This window comes from Tenebrio molitor, chromosome 8 (assembly GCF_963966145.1).
Source record: "Tenebrio molitor chromosome 8, icTenMoli1.1, whole genome shotgun sequence".
NCBI classification, from domain to species: Eukaryota; Metazoa; Arthropoda; class Insecta; order Coleoptera; family Tenebrionidae; genus Tenebrio; species Tenebrio molitor.
In genome coordinates, this window is record NC_091053.1 from 14,279,417 (window position 1) to 14,299,710 (window position 20,294).

General features: G+C 33.6%; 1 long non-coding RNA gene across 1 annotated transcript; it reads right to left on the bottom strand.

Annotated features, from left to right (window-relative positions):
- Positions 1–7,492: 7,492 nt before the first annotated feature.
- LOC138136716 (uncharacterized) lies at positions 7,493–11,302 on the bottom strand. Its single transcript, XR_011161404.1, has 2 exons — positions 8,489–11,302; positions 7,493–8,434 (listed from the first exon to the last, which is right to left on the bottom strand). It is a non-coding gene; the product is annotated as an uncharacterized lncRNA (long non-coding RNA).
- Between the last annotated feature and the right edge of the window lie 8,992 nt (positions 11,303–20,294).

The window sequence follows — 20,294 nt, forward strand, 5'->3', positions numbered from 1 at the left end:
AAATCCTGTATATGCTAATCAAATTTCGGAATTTATACAGAGTGTTTAAATCTTTCCTGTCTGAGATTTCAACCTCAATCAAAATTATTACAAAATAAAATAAATTCTCCTAGTCCCGTAAGTAATCTCCTGCTCACGTAAGTATTGTACTTACGCAGTTAGCAACCACACACAAGATAGGTTTCACTTTCGTTTACAAAGGACAGTACATGAAACTTTCTAATTAGATACGTAGTAGGAAAAAAACATTTTTTGTTCGACACTGTCAGAATTTGAAAATTTTCTCCTGTGTGAGCGGATTGTGATAAATGTCACAACTTGTCAAAACGAAACGTCAAGCTAATAAAGATTTTAAGCGATTTGGAGCCTTTAAGTGGCTCTTCAAACAAACAAAAAGTTGTATTCAACTCGCTCGTGTGTAAATTGAGCTTTTTTTAGCATGAGTGGGAAACGAGCGTTTTAAACTGGCCCACTCATGCCAAGAAACCCAATTTATACACGAACTCGTTAAATAAACTACTATTTATTTATCTCAAGGCATGACTTGGCACTCTTATGTTACAAGTTTTTGAAAAATTTTCAAATATGGATATCTTATCTATCAGTATAGGATTATTCACGTAAGATGACGAGCCTGACTAGGTAAAAATGCAACCCAAGCCAAAAGTTTGGCGTTTGAGTTTTCAACGGCCGCGACTGTCCCCAAATCATCAAATCGAAAACAGCAACACATTTTATAATAGGTAGTTCATTAGTCAAATAGAAAACATTATAATACAACAAAGGAAAATCAATCTACTTATAATCTGTTTCAAAATCAAAAATCCACCAACACTGCATTCTACCTCGAAAATACAACCGACAACATCGCCAACTTTTGTTTTTAGTGTGCCTGCAAGTGTCAGAAAAAAATGGGGTTATGAAAGAAAATTGTTGACAAGTTGTTTCGGGCGTAGTTCATAGGGTTTTTTAATTCTTAATTTATTATTTCACTCAAAAGGTACTATGGCGGACAATAAATTTAGGCCGGCAAATTTCTGACATTTCAAAAAAGTCAATGCAAGCGACCATTTATTGTCATTATGACTGATGTGTCAGTTTGTCAAACTGAAGGTTTTCAAGCTGTTTGGCGTTTCCTTCACCTTTTTCGTAACTTACAGATCATTACGAACTAGCATAACTGATTTGTAGTAGCACTTCTCTCTGGTGCACGCTTCTTTTCCCAATTTTAATTTTGATTATCGCTGTCACGATGACAAATTTGGGATGTGCCGCTAGCTTCGCAACGTTAGACAAACTAGTAGACAAATTTACACTAAAGTATGTCTAAACATAAGTGAATTTTATGGTTTTAACATCTAAAGTACTTTATGAGGGATTTTAGGGTTGTTCACGACAAATCCATCACAACAGAATATTTAGCTACCCTGTCGTAAATTTTGCAACGCGTGCCTGTCTTTGTTAAACGAAAAGCTGCAGATTTGGTTATTGCCACTTTTACAACATCCCTCATAAAGTACTTTAGTTGTTAAAACCGTAAAATTCACTTATGTTTAGACAAACTTTACCGCCAGCAGCGCTACCTATCGGCGATGCTAGTCTCACTCATGTTATAAAGTTTGCGGCACATTCAACTACGTTACCAAGGCCTACTGCGATGAGACAATCATTTATAATGACCTCGTATCTAGGGTTAGGCCACAGAATAGAGAACAATTGATAGTCGATTGTTCTCTATTCTGTGGTTAGGCGGAAAATAGTTGGCGCTCCCCACCAATCCGCTCCAGCGCCGTACCGCTATCTTTTTCGCTGCGAGCGAAGCTGTTACTGTGGTTGTTGCTTCCAAAATCCAAAGCACGCTCGTGACACAGCACGGGTTTTAGCTATTCTTTTAATATTATAAAATGTTGGTGCTTCGTAGTAGGAAAAATTTAAAACAATACACGATGCGTAAGTTTCTTTTTTAGCCTCGGAGGTTTGACGGACCTCGGCTTCCGCCTCGGCCCTTGAACTAACTCCTCGCCAAAAAAAATTCACTTAAGTACGTGGAAAGTTATAAAGAAGATAAGAAACTTTAAAAAGCTGTCTAATAAATAATAATAATAAAGTATAATGTTTCAAAAGTGAAAACCTTCAAAATCATGTGATTATAAAATTCGCAGTCAAAAAACTGAATTGTCGATAGCTCGATAACTCAAACCTCTATAAGTCATATTTTCGATAACTCGAATTTTTTGATATGTTGAAGCATTGTGCATTATTTCCCACAACCGTGTTTTACGATATTTTATCAGATGATGAAAACCTTTTGTTTAAGAAATATAATACCTACATATCATCGACAATTCACGTGAAACTGTAGCTGAAAAAAAATCTTTACTTTAGATGGTTAACTTGCCACCAACTACCCTGCTCATAATAATAAAAAACCAAAATTTAATAAAAAGTGCTTTGTTAAACGACTGCAACAGATTAAGAAAAAAGAATAAAGCGGTTACAGTCGAACCTCGATAAATCGAAGTCAAGGAGAAAGCCAAAACTATCGCTGGTGCAGGAGGAGCACATATGGACAATGCCTCCCAAAACAAATTGTAAAATAAGGATAACAACAAATGAAAGCATCATTATACGGACTGATTCACATAACTTTCCGACCCTGACGAAGTTTAAATGCAGCCAGTAATACATACATACAGTAAGTTTTTTATTTTACACAATGTAAAATGGTTATGTTCAGTTCTAAAGTGGACAAGTCAATTCATTTGAGATAGGCAACCAAACTTACAGATGCATTATTTAAATTTGGCTGTGTTGTAAATGCTGTGCAAGGTTTTCATCATCGTTTCGAACGCGAAGGTGGTCATTTTGAACATTGTAATTTTTTTAATAAACGTTTCTGTACTTTTTATTTATTATTAGAATCTGTCGATTTGTCGAATTACAGGTTCATTGAAATTTTATAGGGCTAATTATCATACGGTTGGCTTCAAAAAAAACGAGAACTGTCAGAAAAAGTTCTGTCAAATTTTATTAAATTTTTATAGTTTGAAACAGCCTTTTAGAATTTAGGTTAAAAAACTGCACTTATGTGTCAGAAATACTACTGTCAAACAGACACAAATTGACATAAATTGACAAATTAAATTTCCAATTCACATTAGGTCAAATTTCATTTCCCGTTTTTTTTTGAAGCCAACTGTACTGCCTCAATAACAGTAACAGGTTACAGTAAAATTAACAGTAACATCACAGAGTAACATCCAACAAGCTGAGTACAAGAATTGACAAAACACCAAAATGGATAAAATACAGGGTGAGCAACAATAACTGTTTCAGTTGGCAATAAAAAAATTTACATGAAATTTTCAAGACTGTGAATTGTACCTATTTCGGTTTGTTTTATTGACACTATTGACAGCTGGTATACATTTCATATTTAAACGTCTTGGTTTTTGTATTCTTTTATTAATAAAATGGTTTTCTCGTTGGAACATGACATAAAAGTCACCAAAAGTCACCAGAATTTATTGCCAACTCAATCAGTAATTGTTGTTCACACGGTACTTGAATTATTTTTTTCGCTAAGTGTAAGTTTGGTTGCCTATATCGTATGCATTGACTTGTCCATTTCAGAACTGAACATTAGCGTATGTTCAGTAAAATAAAAAACTCACTGTATGTGTATTATAGCCAACTTAGTCAAGTTATATCAAACTAATAAAATAGATCGTATCAATTTTGTTACAGTGATGTCTTTTAAATTTAGTAAAATAATAGTTATTTGTATCACAAGGCCAGAAACTGCACTTTTGCGAGTACGAGTAAGGTTTGGGGGCAGAGGCCGTAGGCCGAGGCCCTCAATTACGAGTACTCGCAAAACAGTTTTTGGACGTGTGATACACAAGATTTTTTGTGCCGACAATTAATACATTTGTTTGAAAATGTGTTTAATTTTTCATTGTAGGAACTTTTTTTGGTTCCCTTTTTATGTTGGCAAGGTTACTAGTACTAAATATTTTATTTTATATAATTCTTTTACAATTTGCGCGTGGTAATATAGCCCCATTAAAGAAAATGGATACCCCAGCACGTATTAAGGAAGCTGCGGAAATGGCAATTAATAATTCATTGCTCCAAAAATCCATGAAGAGGTATTGACAAGAACATGATATATTTATGAAATGGGCCGAAGACAATGATGTCACCATCTACAATGAGTATGTTTTACTTGCATATTTTCAAGCCAAGTCTCAAAATTTAAAATCATCCACACTGTGGTCGATTTATTCAATGTTGAAGTCAACTCTTAATATTAAACAGAACATCAATATTAAAAACTACTCAAAACTCATTGCTTTTTTAAAACGAACGAAAGACGGATATGTGGCAAAAAAATCCAGAATATTAGAAATCGAAAAGTTTATAAATGAGGCACCAGATGAGACTTACCTTCTGATGAAAGTTAGTGTTTTGATGTTAGTATTTTTTCCAAATTTTGAAGTCTTTTTTTAGGTGGCTTTAATAATAGGCATGTGCGCGGCATGTCGTAGACATGAACTTGCAAGTTTAAAAGTTGACGAAGTGAAGGTTCGTGATGATGTCATCGTCATATCCATCCTAGAAACAAAACAAAAAGACCAAGAACAAACTGCATCACCGAACCATTGTGGATCGGATTAATCAAGAAATATATCTCTTTAAGGCCACCAAATCTAGAACTTCGACGCTTTTTTCTATATTATGCAAATAATAAGTGTACAAGGCAGCCTGTGGGTATTCATTCTTTCGGGAAAATGCCATCCAAGACTGCCGCACTGGAAAAGCACTGCAGTCGCCGAAGGGTACATTGAGGATTCACTTAAGGCCAAAATAGCCCTAGCCAACCAGTTAGTTGGACGAAATACTTCTTCATTTCCAGCAGCTGTGGCATCTACATCCAGTTCAAGTTTTCAAAATATTGTAAACGAGCATCAAGAGAACACACAAGCTGTGATTTCAGAAGGTTTAACAACAAATCGTTCCGTGGTGCATACAAGATTTTATTTTTTACTATACGTGTTCTTTAAAAAAAAAATTGGCATCTTTGCAATTATGAATTGATGAGGGCGTTATGAATTCATTACGCCCGCTTATTCTTATTACGCCCTGTTATTATTTTCCGGTTGTTATGGACATGTTTACGTATTTCGTGTCCTAGGAGTTATCATGCAATTATACTAAAGTGAAAAATAACAGCTATTTATGCACCAAGGGCGTTACAACGATGATTACGCCCGGAGAACGATGAATCCAGCTCGAGGGCTTTAGCCCGAGAGATGGATATCGTTCGATGGGCGTAATCATTCGGTGACGCCGTGGTGCATACAAGATTTTATTTTTCACTATACGTGTTCTTAAAAAAAAAAAAAATTGGCATCTTTGCAATTATGAATTGATGAGGGCGTTATGAATTCATTACGCCCGCTTATTCTTATTACGCCCGCTTATTCCTATTACGCCCTGTTTTATTCCCCGGTTGTTATGGACATGTTTACGTATTTCGTATCCCAGGAGTTATCATGCAATTATACTAAAGTGAAAAATAAACGTATTTATGTTATCTCTTTACTTGATATGTTGGACTTTAGTAAATAGTAACCAGTTAAAATAAAGTACAAAGTGATCAAAAAGAATCCAAATCAGAGCAAGCGTTGCAAATTATCGGTCATATCGTAGCAAAATCATATGCAAATAAGCGGTAAAAACATGGGCGTAGACAATTTATGGTCTCAAACGCTACTTAATAAAAAATGATACCTTATGATTATGAATTTTAGACGTTGGAATTATAATTGTGCATTTCGTCGTCTACACTAGCAAAGCATGTAACTCCAAAATGCAAAATTTTACAGGAGCAACAATAAACTGTAGGTAGGTACCAGAAACAAAATTGCATTCTGCTAACCGGCGAGTTCACCTGGATACAAGAAACTGAATGAGGTTTCTTGTATCCAGGAGAACTCGCCGGTTAGCAGAATGCAATTTTGTTTCTGGTACCTACCTACAGTTTATTGTTGCTCCTGTAAAATTTTGCATTTTGATAAATTATCAAGGAACATCCCTCAACTTCCATAAGGTGTTTAAGACAGCAAGTTAAATTGTGTTATGGCACTTATCAGAAAATTTTTAAAAAGGATATTAATGTGTTTCCCTTTGTGTGTTGCAAGAAATAAAACCCACACATTATCCTAAACAAATTGACAGCTTCATAAGGGTTTTTGAAATTATGAGAGGTGAGTTTGATTCTGTCTGGACCACTATGGAGAACATTTTGAGCAGTTTTTTTGAAAAGTTTTTTTTTTGACCTTGGAGTAATTTAAATGTTTTAAACACTGCTAGAAAAGATAGAAGTAAGTTCTCAATTACCCAAAAATTAGAGAATAATAATTTTGCACTTTTCTTACAGAAAACAACAAAACAAAGAATTGTGAAAAATAATTATTTTTAAAATTTTGTAACTAAAGATTATGTGCCTTATGAAGGAATTTTGTGTAACTGTGTGTTTTTTCCTTAATCAATAATAAATGATAATTAATTATAACTTTCTTTTAAACCTATTATTCATGAGTTACAAAAAATGTATAGACATTTAATAATTGATTTTTGAGAGGTGGGCAACCAACAAAACGAGTGTGCACAGCAAGTAAATAAAAGCGTCTGATTCATGTTGAAATCCGTTTCGATAAAACAAAAGCACTCTTGATTTGGTTTCTTGTTGATCATTCTGTACGTAGAAACGTTACACTATAACATTTTTGAAAAGTTGACATAACTACGACGTTTTGCTGTCCTACATAGTTTTCAATGAATTCGATAGTACCTACTATGTCGGCCAAAAAATTTTGGGCGTCACTTTCTTGACATTCAAATAAAGTGTAAATAAACCTTTAGGAATCGTAACTCCACTTTCGATTCTTGTCATTTTGACAATCAATTTAAACTGTTTGAAGCTCAGATATTCGAAAAATCCGACATGAATGAACAAAATTAGAGCAATCGTACATAGATAACCTGAGGTAAACGTTCTGTGTAGTAACGTTCATAGTCAAGACGGTAATCATGATGACAATAAAGTACGGATTACAATTTTTTTTTTTTGAATTGACACAATGACGGCCAAAATTTTTTGGTCGGCATAGTACAGTCGCGAGCAATAAATTATGGTCGTCAAGGTCATTCTTTAACGCAATCAAAAATGCTCCATTGTAGTTTTACAATGTTTAGTTTAGACTGTTTAGTCGTAAATATCATAACCTATCATCATGTTGTGTGACATTGTCATTTTTTTCTGAATTTTTTGACACTTTGTTGACGTGGGGAAAATTTATTGCTCGCGACAGTACATACGATGTATTATTACCAGTCTAGACTGTGAAACAAATTTTGAAATAATAAGTTTAAGAGATGTTATATTAATTTCAAATATGAAGTAATAATAAATAATTAATTCAAATTTTTGCTAAAATTGAATTTTATTTAGAGGTAAGTATCTACAAAATTATAGTGAAACAATATACATAACTAATATCAATAATACTGCATTTTTGCATCCTTTACTTGCACTATTGTGTAGCATCCTGCACAGTATTCTTCCAAAATCTTTTAATTTTCGTTCCATCACTGAGTTTATAAAACCTAATGAAAAGTCTATCTCTTTATCTTGGATGATTTCTCTTAAAAATGCAAACTATAAAACCACCTCTACAACTAAATTAACTACATATTATATAGTCTGTACGTTTATAGATTGCACGTTTTTAAATTCTAGTTCCAAAACATAACGCAGTGAAAAATACTAAATTATCCATCTCAATTGTTTCACGTTACATAGAAAACAGTTGTAACCTGGCAGATTAATTCCCGCCACACTTGTCTCTGTGCCTGTCTTCTGTCAAAAAACCTGCAATCTATCAGCGTACAGAGTTTACCACCACCTACAGAAGCATCCACAATTATCCCAAAAAACAAGTTATATTAGTTAATTAAATAAATTATTAACAATAATTGATGCAGATTGAATTAACAGCAACAAATTATTATTTCAAATGTTTCACTAATTAAAGCTTATTAATCTTATTATCCTGAACCTAACTACGAATTCCTTTATACTAGAAAGCATTATTTTTCCCAACCAGTTTCCATTCTTTAACTTGCATTGCAATAGCAATCATTTCATCAAGGTCTTTCCATTTTCAATGTTGATTTTTTTCTTGAAGTAACTTGAGTAAATTTAGTGTTTCCAATTTATTAATTGTACTCCTCCCAGCGTCCGTTAAAATTCTGTTCTTCAATATACCGGACTAGTTTTTCCACAATTTCTTATTGCTTAAACATTCAGTTCTTAATTCCCTATCATGTTCAGCATAAGTTTCCACAAAATCTCCATATACTTTCCCTAAAATAAAGTAATAATGAAAATATAATCAAAAATAAATCAATCAAATCGTACCTTCAGAAAAATTCGCAATTAATCTTAATCGAACAAACTCCATTCATTTTTATGCTGCCATCTGAATTCCATACATTTTTAGTCCACTTACTCTTGAATCCTAGACATTTAGTACATACTTAAGCAAAATTATTATATTTTACAGAAACCAGCTGAATCACTTCTATTGCAATAATACTTGTTGCAAATATTCTTATACTCTGAAATTTTTTACAATACATATTTGGTGTCTAATCTTTCCAATGCAATCCAATTCTCAAAATCTTCTATTGTAGGAGAGGAGATTTTATTGATTTTTCTTCCTTCACTTTAATGTTATGCTGACCTACAATGTCTATTGTTAAAAAAGCATACGATGCAAAACTTACCTTTTCTTCTTTATGGTAAAGTGAACAGAAGATATGAGTACGAGAATTTGACCATTTTGACTGTTCCTTTTGTTGTTGTTCTTGAATCCTTTTCAGATGCCAATTTCTTGTGGAATTATCTACCTACAATCGGCAACAAATAAGCTACTATGCCAAAATTTGCAACTTCAAATAACAAAAATAATTAAGATTGCTATTTTGCTGCAAAGCGATTGAAAATCAATCGGTTTGAATATTTCCAATATCTCGATTTGAGGTTAGAAAGCATCAGTATCAGTGCATGTATTTATTTTATTCTATGGTGCAAGGTGCAACTGACGGTGACGGATGACGATGACAGTGACTGATGCTGATGACCTGTGCTGATGACACAACTGGCAATTGGCTACACTTGCAGAGTTATTGCGGATGCGCTAGAGACATTTTGAAATTTTTGATTAGTTATGGCCGTTTGGCCATGTCAGAAATCTGGCCGCACTGTGTACTCTTTTTTTCTACCCGCCTTTTTTACTTGCGAGGTTAGAATGAGTTGAAGTTACAATTTCTCTATGTTCTTCGCATGATACGTACGTACTTACGTGTTTTTAAAACAGTTTTAATGTGCTAAGTGTTGATTTAGAATAATAAGCGTATAATAGATATCTACAATAAGTTTATAGTGCAATGGCCAGTTTAGATACCCACAATAAAGTGAAACCCGCTCCAACAAAATTAAAACGGTTTACGTGTGATCAGTGTGAATACAAATCCGGAGAAAAGCGAAATTTACAACAACATAAACTTTTACGTCACACGCCCGTCGATGAAATAGAATGGTTTAAGTGTGATGAATGTGATTGTGAATATAAAACTAAACTAGCGGGAAATTTAAAAAACCATAAACTTTACCGACACACGTCCGTCAGTGAAATAGAATGGTTTAAGTGTGATGAATGTGATTACAAAACTAACCAAAAGAGACATTTAAAAAGACATAAACGTTTACAACACACGCCTGTCGATGAAATAAAATGGTTTAAGTGCGGTGACTGTGAATTTAAAACTAAAAACAAACTAAATTTAAAAAATCATGTTTTACGACACAAGTCCGTCGATGAAATAGAATGGTTTAAGTGTGATAAATGTGAATATAAAGCTAAATACAAGAGTTATTTAACAAAACATAAACTTTCACGACACACGTCCGCCGATGAAATAGAATGGTTTAAGTGTGATTACAGTGAGTGTGAATATAAAACTAAACAAGCGGGAGATTTAAAAAGACATAAACTCTTACGACACACGCCCGTCGATGAAGTAGAATTGTTTAAGTGTGGTGAATGTAAATTTGAAACTAAACACAAGCCACAATTAAAAAAACATAAACTCCGACACACGCCCGTCGATCAAATAAAATGGTTTAAGTGTGGTGAATGTAAATATAAAACTAAAGAAGCCGGATATTTAAAAAAACATAAACTCTTCCGACACACGCCCATCGATGAAGTACAATGGTTTGAGTGCTATAAATGTGGATATAAGTCTAAACAAAAAACGGTTTTAAAAACACACATATTGACGAAACACATGTCTGCTAGTGAAAAAGAGTGGTTTGAGTGTCACTTTTGTGAATATAAAACTAAACAACTGAGGATTTTAAGAACGCATGAATTTGTAAAGCATACATCTGGCAAAAATGTAAAATTGTTTAAATGTGATCAATGTGAATATATAACTAAACACAGGAGTAATTTAACAAGACATAAACTTATACGACACACGCATGTCGATGAAATAGAATGGTTTAAGTGTGATGAATGTGAATTCAAAACTAAATTCAAAGGAAGTTTAAAAATACATAAACTTGTACGACACACGCCCGTCGACAAAATAGAATGGTTTCAATGTGATGAATGTGAATATAAAACTAAACAAGCGGGAGATTTAAAAAAACATAAACTTTTACGACATAGGCCCGTCGGTGAAACAGAATGGTTTAAGTGTAATGAATGTGAATATAAAGCTAAATACAAGAGTTATTTAACAAAACATAAACTTGCACAACACACGCCCCTCGATGGAGCACTATGGTTCAAGTGTAGTCGATGTGAATACAAAACTAAACAAACAGGAACTTTAAAAACTCACATATTTACAAAACATCCACCTTCCAAAAAAATACGATTGTTTAAATGTGATAAATGTGATTATAAATCTGAACAAATAGAAAGTGTAAAAGCTCACATGTTAACAACACACGTGTTCTAGTAAAATGAAATGTAGACGAAACAAAGAAAAACATTTAAAGTGCACCTACTTCAAAATTCTCTTGTCAAGTAGGGTGGTTTAAATGTAGCTTCAGATAAAGCAGTAAGAAAACGTTGTAATTAGGGTTAGGTTAGGGTTATGTAAGATTAGCTTAAGAATGTTTAGATAGATAGATATATTTTTCGAAAATTAAACGTAAAATGAAAGAATCCTTATATGTACACTTCTATTAAAAAAAAAGCGTACACGTATTAAGGGCTAGTGTAGTAAAATAAATTTAATCGTTTGTGAAAATTGCTTTTATAAACTCTATAAATCTTTAAATTGTAGTTGTTAAATTGCTGAGAGTTGCCTTTTCTATAAATTTATGTATAAAAGTTTGAGTTGTGTTTGTAGTATGTATTTGGTAATGCTTGTTTAATAAATAAGGCAAAAAAATTACACACTTTAAAATCTCTGAAAAATACATCGATAAAATCCAGCTATGCTATCAGCAGATGTTTAGTTTCAGGTTTCTAAGTAACAACAATTAAATTAAATTAAAAGATAGGTTTACAATATTACAATTTAGCCAAAATTGGGCTCACTACTTGTACGCTTTTTTTCTGAACAGAACTGTACTTACTGAAAGTTGTTTTCGGTATATTTAACTTATGTATTAATATTCGATTCTTTGCCGTGTGCATAGTACTATTGCGATCATTAAATTTAAACCATTTTGTTTTGTGGGTGGTAAGTAATCAGGCCACCCCTGGTCTTATTGCCTCATTATTTGACTCTTAAAAACATTTAAAAAATATAATCTGTAATATTCAATAAGACAACACTAAACTGTGTTATAATAATCTTATATTATTTTCTAGGTTGTTTTTTTTTTACCTTTTCTTTTCACTTTTATCGTTATTTATGTATATGCCTGAATATTATATTTCTATACATTACTTATTATTTGTTACCCTTTGTGGACTGTTTTGTTCTTGGGTTAATAAAAGCTTTATTAAAAAAAAAAAAAAAATTTGTTACACAGTCTAGGACTGGTTTAAAAATCTATGAGGGGCATGGTGACCAACTCAATAGACCGGGACCAATGGCTTAACGTGACTTCCGAATCACGAGACAGAATATAGCCTTTTTTTTTAATTATTTTAAATTTCGCCCTGGGTCGGAATCGAACCCGCGACCCTCATTGCAATATTTTTATTTAAGTTATTTTTATACTTACTTTTATTTGCATCTAAAATTAGATCAAAACTTACGCTTTGGCTTTTTATTTTATAAAACACCAACTGATGTTACCACAACGACCATTCTTGCTATACAACTTATTCTTCCTTCTAGAAGATGGTAGCACCCTATTTTGAAGGAGATAAGAACGCAGTTTTTAAAATATAGGGGTGGCCTTGTTACCCCGGGTGGCCCCATTGCCCGGTTTCCCTACTGTCGCGAGCGTAGAGGAAGTCACGAGCAAAAAAAAAACTGGTCGTCAAAATCATGATTTGACGCAATGGAAAATACTCCATTGTAAAACGGACGTAAATATCATAATTCATAATCATAACCTATCATCTTGTTGTATGACATTTACGTGGAGGGAGAAAAGACTGGAGATGGCATTTCCTATGCTTCCTATGTTAAAAATCCGAACCCTCTAAAAGCACGTGCAACAACCTTTTATGACCCAGTCCACAATGCGCTAGATAAAGAAGCACAATGCGCCTGGAAGGAAGGCGAAGGAAGCGATTGGCCTAGCGTCTATATTCAGATTTTATGACTCTGTAGTTTTCGCGGGCCGGTACACTTATTTGAATTAGTGCCATCTCCAGTCTTTTCTCCCTCCACGGACATTTAGGTATTAATATTATTAATTAATTAATTTTGCGTGCAACCGTATGCGAAATGAGCACTTCGCATACCGAGAACAGGCTGCGAAATTCAATTTCGCAGCCGTTGCCTTGACGACAGTCGTAAAAGTAAGCATGTGGCGTTCAATATAATCGGTGTTTATTTCTAGCAAACTAACTAATTAAATACAAGTCACAAAAAGTAAGGAGTGTATCTAGGAGAGAGGTTAGAGCAGCTGAGTCCCTCCGAAAGCAAAGTTTCTTGTAAATGCTGGCTGGGTGTTGATCTTTTGTAAGCGTCGGTTGGCGTTCTCTCGATGGTGTGGTGTCTTCGGGAACGGTTGACTAGTGGGGGCTGTGAGGGAGGACAGATGATGCAACTTATAACATAATTTAACATTTACCTTCCACAATAAATTAATTCCATTAAGTAAGCCAATACAACGTTTTCCGACACCGTTTTCACATTCTTCTTGTAACGCCAGTCTCTAAAATCGCTGTAACGATTTTTCAGGTTTCAAATGCGACACTGCACAATTTATAATATTCTTTAAATCTGGATGATTAGGTACAAGAAACTGAAACATCGTAATTTTCTTCCGACATTTCTACAATTTTTTTCAAAATGAATTGTTTTATTTATGTCGTTTCTATAGCGACGTGGCGACATGTGAGCCGACTTTATTTTTATTGACAGCGAAGGAAATTTTACTTGTTCATTTTATAATTACAAATTTTCTGTTGCACACAAAATGTTGTGTACACCATGGCTGCGAAATCCTTTGACGACCTTGAGATTGTCTTGCCTCGGCCTAAACGCCTCGGCCACAATGTTCCTCTCGGTACGTCAAAGAACGATTTCGCATCCTTGGTATACAAATAACTATTTTTGACACTGTTGACATGGGCATAATCAGGCAGGGCATTTTTTTAATTCGTGACAATCTATCAAAAAAAAAAAACGGGAACTGTCACTGCGTTCTGCAGCCAATCTACCAGTCGCAGCACATAAAACTTCATTTTTGCTCCTCATAACATAATATACCGGGCCTTCAAATAAATATACCTATATTTAGAGTAGGCGTAGGCGACATTCTAATTCTAAAGTAATTTTTGTAGGTAACCAATTATTCTCGGGAGTTACACAGGTTACATAGTAAGCTTTTTCCAAATTTCATATTGTCATATTCCGTGGAGGGGGAATAGGGAGAATGCACTACAAAAATTAAAAATATTTTCTAACCTAATTTTATTTCGTTAAAATGTCAGACGTTTCTTGTGTCATTTTCTGCGCTGGAAAAATGTTGCAAACAATTGAATTTCGATAGGTTGCTCTAAATATATATTTATAAATTTATTTGAAGGCCTGTTACTATTATTTTTTAGCAACACAATATTATTTCTTTTCGTCATAGATACACATTATGAAAAACAACTCATAACTCTCTTGTGATTTTTAAAATTTTTTCGCCCTCCACATTAAAACAAACTCATGAAGAGCAAACTATAACAACCACCTATTCACCCAATCTTCCCTGCAAAATATTTTTATCAAATTTGGTGGTAAAAGTTAACTTTTTGTATTTGATTTGTACTCGTAGTTTTATAAAGTCCAACTTTTTGTAACTAGAGCTTTTTACTTTTTGTAACTCATAGCGAATAATTTTTCTTTCGGAGAAATAAGACAAAAACAGCAAAAGAACGTTTATTTATTATAAATACACGGTGTCTCAGAACTCGCGCCCCAGAGAAAAAGGAGAAATCATCATCAAAAGATAAACAAAAATGTTTACTTTCCTCGATTTAGGGATTTTTGTGGCGGTTGGTAATGTCTTAATTTTAAAAGTGAAAATTTGATCAAGTCATCAAAGTCGCCTTTTGTTTTATCCAAATTCTGTCACAAAACACGAATATGGAAGATAATCTTTCATGTACGCCCGCTGAAATACGGAAATTGCTAAAAATACGGTCGCGAATTTGTTGCCTGATAAATAATTCTTTGCACATTTTATAATTTAAACTGACACGCATGACGGATCAAGCTTGCCAACCTAAAAATTTTCGTAAAATGTTCCGTGAAGTAATGGCTATAAGGACATCCCAGATGACGAAGTCACGTTCGTTAATACTCGTATGTCTATTAGAGAATCAAAATGGATGCAAATTACAAAAAGCACATTATAAAGTTGACTCAAGTTGCAGAAAACCACTTGTCATTTGGAACAGCATTTTTTCAATATTTTTGAACCAAATAAAGGCACGAAGGGACCAGATATTCCTAGTTTGGATCGAATATTTTCCATATAAGAACGGTTTTAAAGTAATTTCATATGACTAATGCCATAAAAATGCTGTTGCAATGCAAAGTGGTTTTTTGCAACTTGAGTCACCTTTAGATAATGGGTGTTTTTTAAAATTTGGTGTCGAAGTTGACGTTGGAGAGTCGATTAAGAACGCACCAGTCGTGTAGAAGCGTAAGAATTAAACAGCTGATCCGTGATCCGTTATCCTAAAGTCACTAAAAAAAGTTGCCTCAAGTTGCAAAAAACCACTTTGCATTTGCAATAGCACTTTTGTGATATTAATAATTTGAAATTAGTACCTACTTTTAAACTGTAGGTAGGTACTTATATGGAAAATATTCAACCCAAACTATGATTTTCTGGTCCCTTTGTGCCTTTACTTGGTTCAAAAATATGAAAAAAATTCTTCTACGCCAAATTTTAAAAAACACCTATCATTCATACTCGAAGAATCAATAAATTCAACAAAGTTTATAACAATTGAAAACACTTGCACCTACTACAGTGTGGAACAAAATGATTTTCTTCTAGTTACCTTTGCATTATCCTTATAAAAATACGAAGTGCCGCTCTACAAAAAAAAAAGACGAGAGGCTAAATGACCCAGGCAATTCCATACTTGTGCGCAAGTCCTATAATTTTGCGCGTTATTTAAATTTGACGTTCACGGACTTAGAAAATAACGCAAATTTATTGTTTAAAAATTAGAACAACACTTGCGTATCTAATAAGAAACAATACAATAAAAGACCTTTTTTATGTAGTAAACTCATTTATACAGGTGTCCCATAACTCGCGCGTCAGCTGTTAACTGTGAATTTTAATATTTAGTCCAACAAGGATTCTACAACAACAAACGTGAAAAGTAGGTATATTAGTTTTGAAATGAAAACGATTTTAAGATAACCAATCACACACGCCTTCCTGAAGGTAACTCTACTAAATGTATGCGTTTCCGAGGAAATGTTGCTGCTAAAAAAACTGTGATGAAATGTTTGGACAACGAGTTTTATAAGGGTTGATTTGGCGCACGAATCCCAGGTCTAGAAAACTACCTGTAGGCGAGTTTTTTTTGTTGTTTTTTAGATTTTTTTTTTAATTTTTAAATAAAAAAATTAAATTTTCAAATTCTAGGGAATTTTGTATTATGTAATTGGTAATTCAAGGTAACGGATGCAACTACATCTGCAACATATGTTAAAAAGTAGAGTTTGAACATTAATATTGGAAGTTTTTTGGTGTAAATGACAATAATACACTGAAATATTGATAAAAATTTTCTTAGAGATCCATTAAACTACGAGTGCTTTAATAGATAGTCATAAACGATTCCAAATTGAATACAATAATAGACCTATTAAAAGATTCTAAAAACATAGTTATATCTTTAGTTTGTGTTCTACTCATCTACTATTCTTTGCCTTACACGCAGCACGCAGTACAGCATGTAACAACAAAGCACCCAAGTTACTAACGCATGCGTATTGGTAAGGGTCGTCCTGGGTTATTTAGCCTCTCGTAAAAAAAGATGGCCTAACCTAAAAATATATATCCAAATTCCCATTTGGCCAAAAGATGGAACTATAAGCAAAAATTAAATGAAATTGCTGGCAACATTGTGTTTTTTTACGTAGCTAAATGTTGGTTGTAGCCAATGATTCTGCACTCTTAGAACTGCTGTTCTACCAGAACGACCTTCTTTAGAAGGATAACACCATTATAATGTTTATTCGTTGCTCAATATTGAAATTCATGATAGTGACATTGACAATTATTGTTTAAAAAAAGTGACAATTGCACAAAATTGTTGCCATTTATTTTTTCATGCTTAAATTTTTTCAAAGCCAGTAGATACATATAAAGTACAGCTTCGGATGACAGCACCACTAACGATTAGAATTCCGCTCGAGGCGCTACGATCGAAATTTAAAAAGTCCATTTGAAAATTATTCAGCAATAATGCCGTCTTGTTGTGCCCTTAATTGCCGAAGCTTTTCTGGAGTAAGCTTTTACCGTTTGCCTATATCGAATAAAAGCCGATATAAGGCTTGGATTCTAAATATTGGACGAAGAAAATTATCCGAAAACGTTCGTCTTTGCGAAGTTAGTATTTTCATACAAAAGCATTCATATCTTTAAATTTCGTACATACATAGTTTAATACATTTCGCCTATTTTTAGAAACATTTTACACCTGATCAGTTTGAAGGGAGATCTGACAAAAAGGTGCTGAGATGGAATGCGAGGTCTGTGAAATGAGATTCCAACATATGTATGTATTTTTTAATATGTGAATCTTTTTCAATCATGGTTCCTTTTGCAACAAAAAGACATTAAAATACTCCGTGAAAATCAAAGGCACATTTTAAAAATAGCTTAAATAGCGACATCTGTTGACGGACCCATCGCTACTGGTGCTGTCAGTGTCACTAAATGTCAGCCGTGTCGGTGAGCAATAATAACTGTTACAGTTGGCAAAAAAAAAAATTACATACAATTTTCAAGACTGTGAATTGTACCTATTTCGGTTTGTTTTATTGACAATATTGACACCTGGTATACATTTCAAATTTAAACGTCTTGGTTTTTGTAATCTTTTATTAATAAAATGGTTTTCTCGTTGGAACATGACATAAAAGTCACCAAAAATCACCAGAATTTATTACCAACTCAATCAGTACTTGTTGCTCACACGGTATTATCTACTGGCTTTGAATTTTTTGTGAAAACAGCGACATCTTTTGGCAAAATGAAGAAAAGTGACTCCAATTTTCTTCGTAGCGACTCTGCTTTACAGCATACGTGAGTGGAATGACAATTGTGGACGAAATTTTTTGTTGTACTAAAACTTCCTTCTCATCTCATTGACAGCTGTGACTCTGTAAACATCATAGGCGTACGATTACTACTGGCGGGAATTAATCTGCAAGGCTACAATGATTTCCTAAATAACAAGAAACAATTGAGCTGAAGAGTTTATTATTTTTCACTGCGTTATGTTTTGGAACTGGAAATTAAAAACGTACAATCTATCAGTGTACGGAGTTTAACAATCAAACAATATGATCCCTATGTTCACATCTGCTTGTGCAATTGAAAATTTAAACATACACAGATTACCAACGTCACTGGCGCAGTGGCGCTGCAGTAGCGTTAAATTTAAAGTCCCTAGATATTATCTCGTGACTTTAGTTAAATTTACTCTTTTACCCGCCTTTTGTACTTGCAAGGTTAGGTTAGAATGAGTTCAAGTTATAATTTCTCTATGTTCTTTGCATGATACGTACAGCTTTAATGTGTTAAGTGTCGATTTAAATAATAAGCGTACCTATAATAGGTATCTACAATAAGTTAATAGGTAGTGCAATGGCCAGTTTAGATACCCATAACAAAGTGAAACTCACTCCAACAATTTTAAAATGGCTTAGGTGTGATCAGTGTGAATATAAAACTAAACAACAGGGAAATTTAAAAAAACACAAACTTATAGGACACACGCATGACGATGAAGGTAGTGCAATGGCTAGTTTAGATACTCATAACAAAGTGAAACTCTCTCCGACAATTTTAAAGTGGTTTAGGTGTGATCAGTGTGAATACAAATCCGAAGAAAAGAGACATTTAAAAACACATAAACTTTTACGACACACGCCCGTCGATGTAATAGAATGGTTTAAGTGTGATGAATCTGATTACAGAACTAAACAACAGGGAAATTTTAAAAAACATAAAATTGTACGACATACGCATGACGATGAAGGCAGTGCAATGGCCAGTTTAGATACCCATAACAAAGTGAAACTCGCTCCAACAATTTTAAAATGGTTTAGGTGTGATCAGTGTGAATATAAAACTAAACACAAGGGAAATTTAAAAAAACATAAACTTAACCGACACACGCCCGTCGATGAAATAGAATGGTTTAAATGCGATGAATGTGAATATAAAACTAAAAAAGCGGGACATTTAAAAACACATAAACTTGTACGACATACGCCCGTCGATGAAATAGAATGGTTTAAGTGTGATGACAGTGAGTGTGAGTATAAAACTAAACACAAGGGAAATTTAAAAAAACATAAACTTAACCGACACACGCCCGTCGATGAAATAAAATGGTTTAAATGTGATGAATGTGAATATAAAACTAAAAAAGCGGGAGATTTAAAAACACATAAACTTGTACGACATACGCCCGTCGATGAAATAGAATGGTTTACGTGTGATCAATGTGAATTCAAAACTAAACACAAGGGAAATATAAAAAAACATAAACTTTTACAACATACGTCCGTCGGTGAAACAGAATGGTTTAAGTGTAATGAATGTGAATATAAAGCTAAATACAAGAGTTATTTAACAAACCATAAACTTGCACAACACACGCCCCTCGATGGACCACTATGGTTCAAGTGTAGTCGATGTGAATACAAAACTAAACAAACAGGAACTTTAAAAACTCACATATTTACAAAACATCCACCTTCCAAAAAAATACGATTGTTTAAATGTGATAAATGTGAATATAAATCTAAACAAATAGAAAGTGTAAAAGCTCACATGTTAACAAAACACGTGTTCTAGTAAAACGAAATGTAGACGAAACAAAGAAAAACATTTAAAGTGCACATACCTACTTCAAAATATTTACACTAACTTGCCAAGTAGGGTGGTTTGAATGTAACTTTATATAAAGCAATAAGAAAACGTTGTAGTTAGGGTTAGGTTAGGGTTATGTATTAATTAAATTAGCCTAAGAATGTTCAGATAGATAGATATACTCCGTACGGTGAAAGATTGTACGTTTTTAAATTCTAGTTCCAAAACATGAAGCAGTGAAAAATACTAAACTCTCCATCCTCTCGCTATGTAGAAAACCATTGTATCCCTGCAGATTAATTTCCGCCACACTATTCTCTGGGTCTGTCTTCTGTCAAAAAACGTACAATCTATCAGAGTACGGAGTACCTATACCTACATATATTATTCGAAAATTAAACGTAAAATGTGAAGAATTTTTATATGTACAGTGGCGAGCACGGAATTT